The following is a 14,854-nucleotide window of genomic DNA, read 5'->3' on the forward strand; positions in this document are numbered from 1 at the left end:
AAGGGCACGTGTGAGACTGACACCACTCAGCTCCCCTCTGGTAACTCAGAGGTTCCTATGTTAACCTCCGTTTGAAGTGTCTCGCCAAGCCAATCCAAGAACGCCATGCACCCCAGATGAATGCATCTGGTAAAGAATAACACCGAGAAGTCAATAAGGAAAAATAAACTCAGACAGCTGTGGTGACAAAAAAAAAAGTAGAGGTGATATGTGCATAACAGATTGTTTAGAAAGAAGCATGGTGACAACACAGTGAGGAGCAGAGGACAGAATATGTTATCCTCCATCACACAGCACCGCAGGCCAGGGAGAGCTCCTCTTTTCAGGTTAGGAACTGAATATCAAAGAAACGTCAACAGAAGCGCACTGGCGGTCTGTTCTAGAATACTTGCCCCACTATGTAACTTCTAATGCCTACTTCTCAGACTTTCCCACTCAGAAAAATTCTAACCTCTTTTGCTTAAATGCACACTTTTGATGTCAAATCTTTTCCCTTATGAAGGATAATTTTTTTTTTTAAACACTAAGCCTTTCCTAAATGAGATTTCCTAGGGAAGACACTGATGACTCTGGTCTGGCAAACCTTCCTTTTATAATTCGCTGTTTCCAAACAAAGTATGGCTTGGATCAAAAAGCACCATCACCGGAATTGGAAACTGCTGTATTTTGTGAAAATCCAAAGTGCAAATGAAGATGTGTAAGTGAGAAAAAAAGTGATTTTACCCAGAGGATGTTTTCCAGTTTATTTCCAGAGGCTGATAAACCCTTGTCTTGATTTCAGCTAGAAAGACCTAAGAAAACTTTGAGCTTAGATGAAGCACAGGGAGTCCTGTTCAACAGTAACATTAAAATAAAATAATTTGTATCTTGATAGTGCCTCGTTTTTGCTGGTTGCTATATAAAGTTAACCAAAAAGACATCAGCCCATAAGGACCACGTGATGTAAACATATGGACAGCGAGAAAGCTCGGTTTTTTACTGTAACACTGAGAGAGTGAAAACTGATGCAAATATCAGAGGCTCCTTTTTCTTTCTTATTAAATTAATAAGCATTTGTTAAGCACAGCACTGAAGAAAGCTATGAGTGCATTTCATCCATGCGTCACAGTGCGACTGGCCAACCAGGAGTCTGGGAAGCAGGGGATGGACACATGTGAGGGGCAGATGTGAAGTTATGTACAACTGTTTTCACAAGAAAATTAAAAAAGAGGAACTGAAGATAAGAAGACAGCCAACAGGAGATAGGACAAAAAGAAAACACCTTCTGATATGAAGGCCCTATTTGAAGAGAGCAAACTGAAAAAACCGAGGTAATTCCACAGATTCTCCAAACATAAAAACTATGTTTTGGTGGCAAACATTCCAGTCGTGGGCCTTTGTGGGTAGTCTATGCACCTCTTAATTTTTAAATTTCTGCTGAAAATCCACCAACCATCCTATTTCTTTCTCCACTTTTATAGTGCTCCTTGAAAAATGGCATTTAAAAGAAGGAACCTTTTTTTTAAAAAGGCACGTGTGATTTTTTGGTGAAGACCTATTATTGTCTGACAAAGGCGATGGTTTTACGCTGGTGGAAGAACCCAAAGACCAAATCTGAAAAGAAGCTGGGAATCCTTGGGGCTTTGGGATGTTGAAAGGAACACTGTAGAAATAAACTTGTGGCTTTATTTAAATAAAAAGGACTGGCAGGCAGAGCCTTGACCTTTGAAAAATCCTACAGCAAGAGAATGGAATCTAATCCAAATGGATGGCTCAGTTAAATTAAGGCAAGGCTGGCAGAAAATGGCTATAATTATTCTTCAGAGGGACTGTTCTGCAGGCACTCTGCCATGTCTATATTCAAAGAGAAAACGCAAACACAAAAATAGGATGCAAATGGCTCCCCAGTGCACTAGTGTGTCTTCAAGAAATGTTATGGGATTTTATTCTTGTTTTTAAATTTGCTACTTGTCCTCAAAAGCCATCATGTTTTTCACAACTCTCTTAAGGTTGAGCAGTTGAACCTTCTTCAGCTTCATGCTGGGCTGTCTACATCTGTCTGAGTACATTTTTTTTTTTTTTTTTTAGTTTTGGGACTTTCCCATCAACGTAAACTGTAAAGTTCAATGTCAAATGGAATAGCACAACTCTCAGTTGGCTCTGTGAAAACGCAAGTACAAACGTGAACTCAAGATGTGGTTTCTAATGGGTGGAAAAGAAAAGACATGAAGTCAAGAGTATCTATTTAGGAAATGTGTCACTTTTTATTCTTCATACTTTTAAAAATAAAATAAAATAAGATGACAGAAATTCTGGGTAATTGTAGAGTGTGATTATTGCCAGCTGTCTTTGTTTTTGATAATGTGTCAGGGTTTGTTTCCTGTTTACCTAACGCAAGGAAAACAAGGTTACTGTGAAGGCTCCCCATGGCTGTTGACATAATACACCTCACAATTCTGGAAATGAGCGCTGCTTCCTGCTCAAAACTAAAGAGAAGAAATGAGATATGAAGGATTCTGACACATTAAAATAATCATAACAGCTATGATCAATAAAGCCTTTGGTTAATGAGTAATACTATTTCTACCTTCTCACCTACCATCAAACTATGTCAAATTATTCATGAGCTCTGTGAACTCACCATGTATTTTTAGCTCTTCCTCTTTTCTGAAATACCATTCCTTTCTTCTCTCTTTTCCCGAACTGATAAACATCCATTTTCCTTTAAAGCTCTAATTTCAATGCCACCTCTTCCAAAAGATTCTCCCCAAGTATGTCAGGCACTAGACATTATCGTCTCCTCTGTACTTCTACAGCTTTTCATAAACACTATCTTTTAACAAGTGTTACGTAGTATCAGAATTAAACGTTTACATGTGGCTGCCAACACTGGGCTACAGGTGTCCCACAGGTAAAATCCGTGGCTTTTTCATCCTTCTGTCCCAGCAAACTAGTGGCACAGACACTGACATATAGTGGTCCTTCAACATCCGTTTGTTAGACTGAATGGATGCATGAGTGAATGAATTCATTTCTCTGAATCAGTGCTATTATTTGTACCAGACATACCAAAATCATAAGATCTTATGGGACTCTTATGCAGGAAGCAAGAACAGACAACCTCAGGCAAAAATGAGCTGACCTAAGGGACTTCTAAATCTTTTCTAGCTCTAACCTTCTCTGATTTTACAACTTTTGGGCATCGAAGTGGTGAGCCATCTCGTGATGTAGGACACTGGAAAGGGAATGGAGGTGTGGCATTGTTTGAGCATACTTTTACCTTCACTATCTTTTTCAGATGTATCCTAGAAGTTTTCACAGCAAATGAGCTCTCAGTGCTACATGGGTCTCTGTCCTGTCCTCTCTGGCTCCCACAGCAAGCATCCTAAGGTGGCAATCCTTCTCTGCTTATCCCTCCACCCCATCCTACCTCAATGCACTGATGCTAAATAATTCATAACAGCTTTTACCTTAGGCCCTGGGAGAGTCAACATTGGGTTGACTTTGGTCGTACTGTTAACTACATTAAGATCATCTACAATTTTCTAAAGGAAGCCCTTCATTGATGTTGTCTTACTAAGCAGATTTTGACATTTATACAGGAAAAGAAGCTAGCTACCAAAATAGCATCTCAACAGAGAAAGGAAACTCACTTGGAGGTAAACACTGTACATTCTGTTAAAAGATAAGGAAGATGACCATCAACACATTCACAAGCAAAATAGAACTCTTGGAAGAGTGATGCCACACACCGGCCCCTATTGAAGCTGACTCATCCAGAAATTTCTCTACAAGAAAATGAAATTGCACTCACAGTGCAAGCTGACCGATTATAGAGAGAAAAGATTTTTTTTTCTGTCATAAATGAGTGTAGCCTTCCCATGTGAGCATGATCTTCACAGTCAATCACTTATTAGCTCAATAAACATCTTTTATTTTCTTCTTCCATTCCAGGCTCCATACAAGATTATGCAGGGATTATTCACAGACCTGGAGAGAAGGTTCCACAAACACTGGGAATGTTCAGAGCAGAACCAAACACAGAGATAGTTTCTCCCTCTCACATCACACAGGGGCCACCTCCCTTGTGGAATGGATAGCATTGGCCCAGCACCAAAGCCCCTTTCCTACATTTAAAAAAAAAAGTAAAATCATATTATCTATTTAAACATCTACCTTTTGCAACCTGTACCAACTACTAGCAAGTTTTCATTAGAAACAGAACCATAGTTACTGTTTTCAAAGAATTGCAATATGGATAAGAGTAATATTAAAATATTTAAATAACGATAAAGAGGAAATGAGATGGAAGAGTGACTACACAACACAGAGAAGGCAGGGGCTCAGTTTTTTCCAAAGACACGTGATTGAGCTCAGATCACTCATGAGTATGAATTCTGATTCCGACTCTCATTAGTTTAAAAGTGCTGTAAATCCCAGCTTTTTATCTTAAAAATGTTCAGAGTTGTTGTGAAGATGAGAAATAAAGTGTTTAGCAGCAAATCATAACTATTTTTACAGGCTGTAAAGGCTTCGTGGAGGAGATGGAATCTGAGTTCCTCTTTAAAGGAGGACAGAAGTTGGGTAAATAAAGAGAAGAAGAGAACGTTCCTATTTGAATAGTCTCGCAAAACAAAGTCTCAGAAGCGTTCTGCTTGTCATGCTCAGATGCAGAGGCTCACAGACACACCTCAGTTGTACCACACACTCGAAATGCATTTTCCCTTAAAACGAAGCATCACCTGCAATCCATCAGCCAGGTACAATATCAGGAACTCCCTCACAACTTCCTTGGGTTTAATGGACTAATTACTCTGGCTGAGTTCTAATCCCAGTTTAGTTGCAGCCTCCACCAGCTCCTCTCGGTGATTCCTCACTCCAGATGTTATGAGGATTAACCAATCGATTTGAAACACCTTGTAAAAGCATGGCAGGCTTTCTAATTCCTTTCTGAATTAATTCCTGTTCAGTCCACATTTTTACTGTGATGGAGTTGAAGCCGCCGATACAACTGTGGCACACCTGACCCAGAACTCGAAAATTTCTCCAGCCTGTTAGTCTCGCATCACTTAAATATTGCAAAACCAGCAAAAATAGTGCTTCCAATTTCTACTTAAAGCAAGGGACTTCCCGGGGTAAGACTGCTGGGATGTTCTGTGCAGACCAATTTAGTATTGCCTCTCTTCCGTTTAGTCCCATTTATGGACATGTTGCCAAAATTTCTAAGCTGTGCAAAATCAATTCAAAATCACAGTGAGAATTAGGCTTTGTAGCTTTACTCATCTTGATATCCAGAAGAGCATGGGCTTCTCAACGTCTGTTGGTTTTTTCTCCCCATGAGAAGGAAGTGTAATCACTCATATCTGGCCGGACTCCTAGATATCTGGCCGGATACTGGGGAAGGCTGGGCTAATTGGGGCTGCTGCATTGCAGGGGCAATCTTCCCCTGTCAACCCTCTGAGACCCCCACAGACCGCACTGTGGGCGGTGCCATCCCAGCACCCTGCAGGAGACGCTCTTCCCAACTGGAGACCAACTGCACATCTCAGGGCAGACACTTAACACTGAGACTGGACTCAAAACACTAACAAGTTCAGTGGGTCAGTCAATACAAGGCAGAGAACCCTAGACAAACTGCATTTCCAACATATAACAGACCAGTGGTAACTTGCAATACAGCCTGAAAACACCACAAAACCCGAAAACGTTACAGATGGCTAAGGAAACTTTCTCACTGTCCGTTAGCCATGTTATAGTACAGCTAAGTGTGTCACTGGTCACAGCGGTAGGATGTTATCATTAAAATATATTCACTTTAAAATTTATTTTAAAAAGAGTCTGGATAAGAATATATATATCTATATCTATATCTATATCTATATCTATATCTATATCTGAATCACTTTGCTGTACACCTGAAACTAACACACCACTGTAAATCAACTCTACTTCAATAAAAATAAAATTAAAAACAATTATTTCCCATAAGCATAGACTTTAGGAAAACACATGAAATTACCATTCCCAGGGTGATACCCTATTTACTCATAATGGCACATAATGATAAAAATGCCCTTAATTTACAAATCTTCCTGCGTGGACCCCATAGATACAGCCTTTTTGATCAATCGAGGATTCAAGAGTTAAAAAACAGACATGAATCTCAGTAAAGGAGTCCTATAGAAGGAGGAGGAGAAGAAAGTTGTCAAAAGCTTCTGACCAGAAAATCCACCTCAAAACCCCAGTAGCGTCTAAAACGGTGAAATTGATCCGGCTGTGGATGTTTAAGGACAGACAGCACCAGCAGCGTCCTTCGCGTGGCACCCAGCCCCGCAGCACCGCCTCGGCCCGCCCCGCGCAGAACTCAGAACTCTCTTCCAGGAGGCAGACCTTATCTGACATCTCCACTGCTGCTGCTGGGGTCAGGGCTCGCCTTTGAAGGGGTTTCAAAGTAAAGCAAGATAAGAAGCACCTTTTCAAAAAGAATCCTTCCGACGGAGTACTGTGATGCGAAAAAGTGAAGTGCGAGAGCCCTGGTATCTTCCCCAGAGCACTTTCTCGTCTTTTTCACAGATAAGTAAACTTGCCAGGGGCGGGGGTGCCAGGGGAGGAGAGCGCAGCCAGATAAGAGACAGACGGTGCCTGTTCTCCCTGGAAGGGGAAACCGCTGGTGTGCGGGGCACGCAGACTGCTTGTCTGTTCACTCTGCTAGGTCCAGGAGGAATCCATGAAAGACAGTGAAAAAAGATGTGATGGGGTCCCTGGATCCCTGAGTCATAACCAGCTGGTAATATACAAACTAGGGGGAATTTCGTCCAAGGGTTGGAACTAATTAATTATGTCAGTTATTTAATGTTGGATATAGTGTTAGGAAATATGCTATCAACTGGCGTATGACCTGTAATATATCAATTTCAATATAAAAGTTTGTATCTAAGTCCCAAGCCTCCAAAATTAGACATTGGTCCTTCATCATTACTGCCTGCGTCTCGCCCTTCCTTGACTTGATAAGGTCCTTATCCTTGCAAAGATAAACAAAATTGATAAACCTTTAGCCAGACTCACCAAGGAAAAGGGGAAGAGGACTGGTTGTGCTTTTAAAGGAAAAGGCGAGGTAGAAAGAAAGGGACGCTGGCCTGGAAGGGAGAGGCCTTTCTTCCCTCACTGGCTAGTGATTTTTGCAAATCCTTTCTTCTTGGGTCTGGGTTGCTATAAACTATCACATACCTTTGCCATTAAGGTGCTGGGAGTGCTGGTGTCTTGAGATCTTTTGAGCTCTCAAATCTCCAAGCCTTGGTCTTTCCTGAGCACCCTAGGCTTGAGACATTTCTGCCTCTGAGTGGTAATAACAGTTTTTGCCAGAGCTATTAATTTGGCCATTAGTCAAGGACTGTGTGACATCTCTTTCACAGTCAGCGCTGGCTTAAACGTGAACTGCTTTCTACATCCTCTGTGCCCTGCCCATTCCTACCCCATTCAGTGTCATTTCTATCATGATTGTTCATGTATTTAGGTTTTACCTCCACCACTAGACTAAAAGCTCCTTGCAAGTAGAGTTTTCGTCTAGGCATCTCTGTATCTCTCACAGGACTCCGGGACATGATGGGACTCAATAAATCTGGACTGATTTGATTTTTGTTTGAATCTCATTGTCTTTGAGGAAAATGGGATCTGATCTATGACATTATAACAAACAACTGAATACCAGAAGCCTGTCCAGTAAGGAGCTCCCTTGCGCTTCTCTGAATACAAATACAATGGCTGTTTTCATGGGGCAAAGACAATTATAGAATCAGAGTGCAGGTCAGGGCCGGCTCTGGGTGTCCATGACCCCCCCACGCCCCCGGCCTGTCCAGCTCCCGAGGGCGCAGGAAGGTGGGTCCAGGTCCCGTGTGGGCATCCCCCACCTGCGTCTGCACTGCCGCTGGCTCCTCCAAAAGGCCGCTCTGTTTATTCCACGTGCACCTCAGCTGGCATTTGTCACGCTGGCCTGCAAGTTGCTCCAGTTCTGACCACCCAGTCTGCCTTCACGTTCTTTCCTCTGGTCAAGCATGCACTTCTTTTTTTTTTTTTTAATTGCATTTATCAAAGTCACAGCACGTGATAGGTATTCTGGAGAGGAGGGGCTGCCGTGCTGACGGGCCTGACTTGGAGTGTGGAGCAGACTAGGACTGATGATGTAACATATGTTTCCATTTCCACGGGAAGATTAGCAGGTCTCATCCTCACCTTGCAAAACCTAAAATTCCAACACAGTTAACTCTGCTTTCCAAAACCCATTAAGTCATTGAGATGGGTTTTAAAAAATATTCCTAGATTTTGAATCTTAAATGTGCTTTGCAATTGGTTTATTTCCTCAATAGTAAACGTTTTGAATTCAACATAAGAAGACAATCTCACACAATTTAAAAACCCTGTAAAGGTTGACTACATTAAGGATAGCCTGCAAAAGTCTGCATAAAGCCCTTTCATAGAACAGTGCAATTATGCCACAGAGATTTTCCATCTTTAGCATTGTTCAGAACATTATAAATACCAGCTAATGGGATGTTATTTACATGAAGTTCAGTGATGTGCCTTGATTCTTAATCACAGCTGCACAGAAGACCATGCAGACCATGTCGTTTTCTCCATTATGAGGTGGTTAAAGGGTCTACTTTCATCAGAATTGCTTCAGGTTTTCCTTCCTGAAGAAAAGGAAGTTGACTGGCTTGCTCGGATTCCATACTTCAGTGTTATTAAGGTATTTTAAACTCCTGCTCCCTTTTTATGAATGTGAAAATCTCATGCATTAAAAAAAATGGTTTAATGTATCAAAATAATTTAGATACCATGGCTAAAAACCACTTGAAGTAATGGAACTCAGCACTACTTAGATGCCAGTCTACATCCCAGACCCCAGACACCACCCTCCGGTCCAACAGCCCCCTTCAGACGCTCCCTCCAGGAGGTGGCAGGGGGGCTCCTCATCTCTGCAGTGGGAGGTATCTGTGTACAGGACAGGCCCAGGAGCCACAGCACAGAAGACAGACAGCAAAACCTAATGAACTGAATGATTGCTTAATTAGTCTATATTTTTAAATATAAGGCAGTCAACCAAAAGGTGGGGGCCAGTTGGCAGCCAGCAAGAAGACAAACAAGTAACGGGAGAGTTGGGAAGAAGAGAGAGCATTTGGAGGTGTCCATTTTTGTCCAGATTTCCAGGCAAGCAGCCCCACTTTGAAATCTACTTTGCATGCAGCCACCGACTTGCATCCCCAAATGAAGAGTGTGTTTTCCCCTCCCTTCCCTTTCTCTTTTCCTTCTTTTCTTTCTTTCCCTCCTGTCTTCTGCCTGCTCCAATGTCCCCCTCTCAGGACCTCCTCCCGGGACACTTAGTCTCTTGCTCAACACACAGCACCAAGCCGTGTTGTTAATATACATTCCCCCTCCTGGTGTCTCCAACCCGCAAAGCAAGGGAGGTTGCCAGCGGCACCACCAGGTACAGGGGACACTGGAAGGGAAGAGAGGGAGAGACTCATGCAGCACACACACACACACACACACACACACACACACACACACACACACACACACACACACACATCCTGGAATCCCATCAAATACCCACTCACCCAAGTTTGCCATTATCCCTCTTTCAAAGAGACATGCAGAGATGAGTCAAATGATTTGCTACAAATTCCACAAACCCAGAGTGAAGTGCTTCATTCCAAGTACATGCCATGTTGTGCTGAAGCCAACGAGTTTGCAGTGCTTGAGGAAGATGACAGCATTTTATTAAACAATTCCTTTGGGGGTTTGTACACAGTGCTTGCTGGGGAAAGAAAATCTTTAGACCTTCAAGGTAACAATAATCATTAACTTGAACCTTCCTACACTCTCCCTTCCAAAAAAACTCTTCTGTGGAAGAGGCAGCTGGGGTGATAGGCCTGGTGTGCAGGGAAAGGCATGTGGGGAGGGGACAGCGGGCCTGGCCTGGGCTGAATCAAGCTAATGAAGCATGATGAACCAGTCACAAGACGGTTTTCCCTGAGATTGACAAGGTAAGGCCGGCTTTCCCACCTTCTCGGGGCCCTAGCTGAGTGTGAGTAATGAAAACATGCTCCGTCACTGTGGACCGGCTTTGCGCTTGGACGTTACAGGGCTGTGGCCGTCTGGGCACCACTGTTTGGGAAAGGCAAGGCCCGGATGCTCCCACGGAATCCCGTCCCACAGAATCCTGTGTGAGGGAGGCAAAGATTTGCAAAACAATTGGCGGCAGCAATGAAGAGAGTCTCGCCTCAGGGCTCTGCTGGTGGTGCGATGCCAGAAGGTGGAGAGGCAGGTGCTCCCTCCGGAACGCTGGCGCCTTCGGCCATCAGGGAAGCACTGCTGCTCACTCACCCTCAGGCTTCTTGGCAGAGGACAGTGTTTGCCAGAATTAGATTTATTTAAATCTCTGCATACAACGGATTCCATTGCATGTGGATTTATAAATCAATAATGTATTCTCTTCAAAAATAGCTATTTCCTTCTTTTTTCCCTGTCTCAACTTAGGTATTTTTAAGACATTAAGGTCGTTATTAAGACCTTGATGTCTCACCACCACTATTTTTCTTAAAATAAGTTTCCTTTAGTTTGTGTTTTCGTTTTTTTTTAAAGTAGAAGAACTAGTCATATAAGATTTTGAGTTAGCTTTGTAAAACTGGAATGAGTGAGAATTTTACTAGATTCTTTGGAATGTAATTAGTTGCTTCTTCTTTTTCTTCTTCTCCTTTTGAAATTAAATAATCATTTTTCTGAATAAAAATGCATTTTTAATTGCAAAGCTAAGTGTGGAATTTCATAGTATATAATTTTAATTCTCTGAAAGTCAGTCCAAACCAATCACTGTTCTTAGTTATTCCACTGCAACTTTAAGCCTGGGAATATTTATCTCTTCTACAGTTATTTAAAAATAATTGTGTAGTATGTTCCTATAAAGGGTTGAGTCATACTATTGAAACATCATATTTAAATTGTCAGAAAATACCAAAGCATATAATAGCATTATTATTTGTAAGAATAGGAAATTGATGTAATAGAAAAGATAAAATTTTTGAAGACAGATACTTAATGATACACTAGCCAAGTCACTTATCCTCTCTGAGCCTGATATTCTATATCATAAATAGAGATCTAGTTTTGGGCACAAAATAGAAGCTGAAAATACGCAGCTGAAAAAACGAGAAAGTCAAAAACTTAATTTATCTTATATCCCTGCAAAAGTTTCTGGAAAAAAAAAATCAGTGATTTTAGTAAAGCATAAATCTGACCTTCAGTTATTATACAGAACAAAATGTACCAGGCACTTGAGTAAGCTGCTTTTTCATAGCATACCAGCATCAGCTGTTTCTAATAGAGCAGAGCCCGGAAAGAAGTCAGAATACTTCTCAACACCCACAAGTGCTGTCATAAAGTCAGTGACCTCAAACTCATTCCCTCAATCCTAAAAGAATGCCTTACAATTTTTAAAGGAAATATGGCAATAGTTTATATACAAAAAGCTTATATGTAGTTTATATATAAAAATCTATATTTATAGATAAATAAACCAGGTAAGAAGGAACAACTATAGATAAGTCATGCAAGAAGGAAAACAAGTTGGTAGGAAATACAGAGAAAACAATTTTAGTAGCAGAGAACTACAAATTGAAATAAAAGACATACTTTTCAAAAAACTGAAGTATAGTTGATTTACAGTATTGTGTTAGTTTCAGGTGCACAGCAAAGTGATCCAGATATATACATATTATTTTTCAGATTCTTTTCCATTATAGGTTATTTTAAGATATTGAATATAGTTGCCTGTGCTATACAGTAAGCCCTTATTTTATATACATAGTAGTGTGCGTCTGTTACTCTCATATTCCTAATAATATTTTCATTGTTAAATAAGCCAATATTTATTTTTAATGATAATATTCAAAGTGTATAAGGGTTAGGTGAAGTCAGCTCCCTTGTATACTGGTGATAGACATGTTAAGTTGTATAGCAATTCTGAAAAGTAATGTGGGAAATATTTGTTAAGTTCTGTAAAAAATGTTATTCACTTTAACAAAGTAACTTCCTTCCAGAACTCCGTTTTAAAGAAATAATTAAAACTGTGGACAAAATTTATACATAAAGATGTTTCTCCCAGCACTATTTATAATAGCTAAAAATGGAAACAAGATAAATTCAAAAATAGGTTCAGATTTATGCAAATTAAAATACAGCTGTGATTGAAAATTATGCCTGTAATTTTAATGAAAAAACATATTCTCAAAAATTATTAATATCCTGGGAAAATGCTCATAGAAGAATGCTTAGCGAAGAATGAATAATGCAAAGTACCATATACCAAAATTATCCCAATTGTGTAAAATGGTGTCACATAGATTACAGCATTATATGTGTAAGTAATGCCTGCATATTTACATGTAAACACATAAATCTGTATTTGCATGTTGATGTTTAAATATATAGATTCCAATGGTAGCAGGATCATCTCGGACTAGCTTACATATTACGTCTTCCATGAAACTGTTCTGTTTTTCCAAAACTCCCACAGAGTCCATATTATTATTATATAATCAGCATTATACATTATACTTAGAAAAATGACTCATTAAGCATAATTATTTTTCAGTGCTGCTCAGAGCCTAGTTGCTTGTGTTATAGATCACTTCTTTGGCAGACGGGGATCTGGTTTGCTGATGAGTAACTGATTAGGATTAACTGATGAGGAAAAGAAAGGTGGGGGGTGAGTTTACTGGTAGCAGCGCTCACCAAGGCCCACCCCTCCAGACTGATAGCAAGTCCTCCCATTAGTAAGAGTGAACTTTAACAGACCCTCAGAGAACCAGATGGGGGGATGGAAGCAATAAGCCTATAAAATGTTGAGAAAGGCTTATCTCTGAATCTCTAAGTTGGACCTGTAACATGATGGTGGGGCCTTGAGTCAGGCAGGCTGGTTTCAAACCCCAGTTTCACCACCTGGTGCTCAGTTCCAAATCAGAAAAAGTGGGATGAATGTAGCATCTGTCTCACAGGGTTGTCTGAGTGTTGAAGAGCTGATTCAGGGAAGGCTGCAACACTGTGCCTGACAACAAGCTGTGTGCTGTTATGAAGGTGATTATTGTCTAAATGATGCTCTCGAGGGCAAAGTTTCTCCAAGTGTGACTACCCTGACTGCCTGGACCAGAATCAGGAGGAAAGCTTGCCACAGACGTACTTTCAACGCTACTGAGTATGAATTTCTGGAATGGGTCCCGAGAACATGCATTTTTGACAAGCACCAAGGTTGTTAAGACAAACTGTACCAAAAGTGTTACTGTGTTCTACCTCTCTATAACTGTTCTTAAGTCAACAAGGAAAAGTTACATAAAGTTGGGTAGTTCTGCTTAGGTAGCTGGGAGGTGCATATACCTGTATACATTGATGTCCTTACAAAAAAGAAGAAATAAAATTTTATTTCTAAATTTATTTCATTTCAAAGAGAAAAGCTTTTGTTATTGGGAAAATTCATTTATGTGGAACACTTCATTCCGTGAAGATGTTAGTTAAAGTATGTGTTATTGCATTAATGTCTGTTTTGTATATAAGGTATAATTTTACCCAAGGTATCACAAAACAGACAATTATATTTGCTTCAATGTAGAGCTGAAACTGTCCAGGTTTTCTACGCTATGGAAAGATTATGTCTCTTCATAATCAAATATCTGTGTGCTTCGAAATAAAAGGGATATAATTAGGAGTTACATGCTCAAATTGATAAGAAATGCTGTGTGTAATTTGAGATTTTTTTTCTTTGCAGCCTTTCTTATTTACTATCTGTTCCTTATGAATACAAAGGTGTTTTAAATTGGTGTTAAGAACATCCACTGTAACAAGAGTGGTAGCATCATTTCATCTCCCTATGTTCTCAAGTTGCACTTGGACCCCAGAGCCCAGCACTCTTCTGACCAGCTCCATTGCTGGCTCTCTCGAACATGCCCACATGGGCCAGATCCAAGCCCTGGCAACATCTGTAGAGTCAGGATGGAAATTCATCAAACTCCACTCCACAGACGATTCAGATGTAAGGGAAAGAATTTCTCCACAGAAAAATGCAGACTTAATACATCTACTATAATTGCAATTAGAGCAAATTTCTACTCAAAATCCAAGCATTCATAACTTTAAAAAGTTCCTCTGTAAAGTAGTCTTATTTCAGTAAGCATTATCAAGACTAATTTCCCCGTCAATTTTAAATTTCAGAATTTTTATCACTCTAAATGCATATTAGCAAATTAATCTAATTTATAGACTATACCTTACTTAGGTAGATAATTTAGTCTAGGTTTTCCTGAAATAAATGAGGACTTGGGGTGACACTGATCTCTTTAATTATACTAAAGAGACAACCATTTATTTTAAGTGCATGCCATTCAAAGTTATTTTTAGTTCATGGTAGATACCAAAATACTCATTTAAAAAGTTAAAGAAACTTATGCTTGTTTAATTGGGGGAGGATAAATGAGTATGTTCAGAAAGCTTTTAAGAGTATGGCTACTAGCAAAAATTACTCATTCAGCATCCCAAAATGCCTTAAATTTTCAAAAAAACACATACCTCCTCTTCTCACAGACCATTCATCTGGTGTCATTTAGTGGCCATTACAGTAGACTTCAACACATCAAAGGTCAAGATGACTTAGACAGTTTTGGTGTATACTCTTCTGCTCCCAATTAAAACACTCAGCTTCAACTAGCCACAGCCACCGTAAGGCTGAAAATACCACCACCGCGGCTTAGCCTCCATTAGAGCCTCTTAAAACCTCATTACCCTCTGCCTTGTCAAATAATATATGCGAAAGCTGAACTTAAGTGTGCCA

This window comes from Camelus ferus, chromosome 14 (genome assembly GCF_009834535.1).
Source record: "Camelus ferus isolate YT-003-E chromosome 14, BCGSAC_Cfer_1.0, whole genome shotgun sequence".
Lineage (NCBI taxonomy): Eukaryota > Metazoa > Chordata > Mammalia > Artiodactyla > Camelidae > Camelus > Camelus ferus.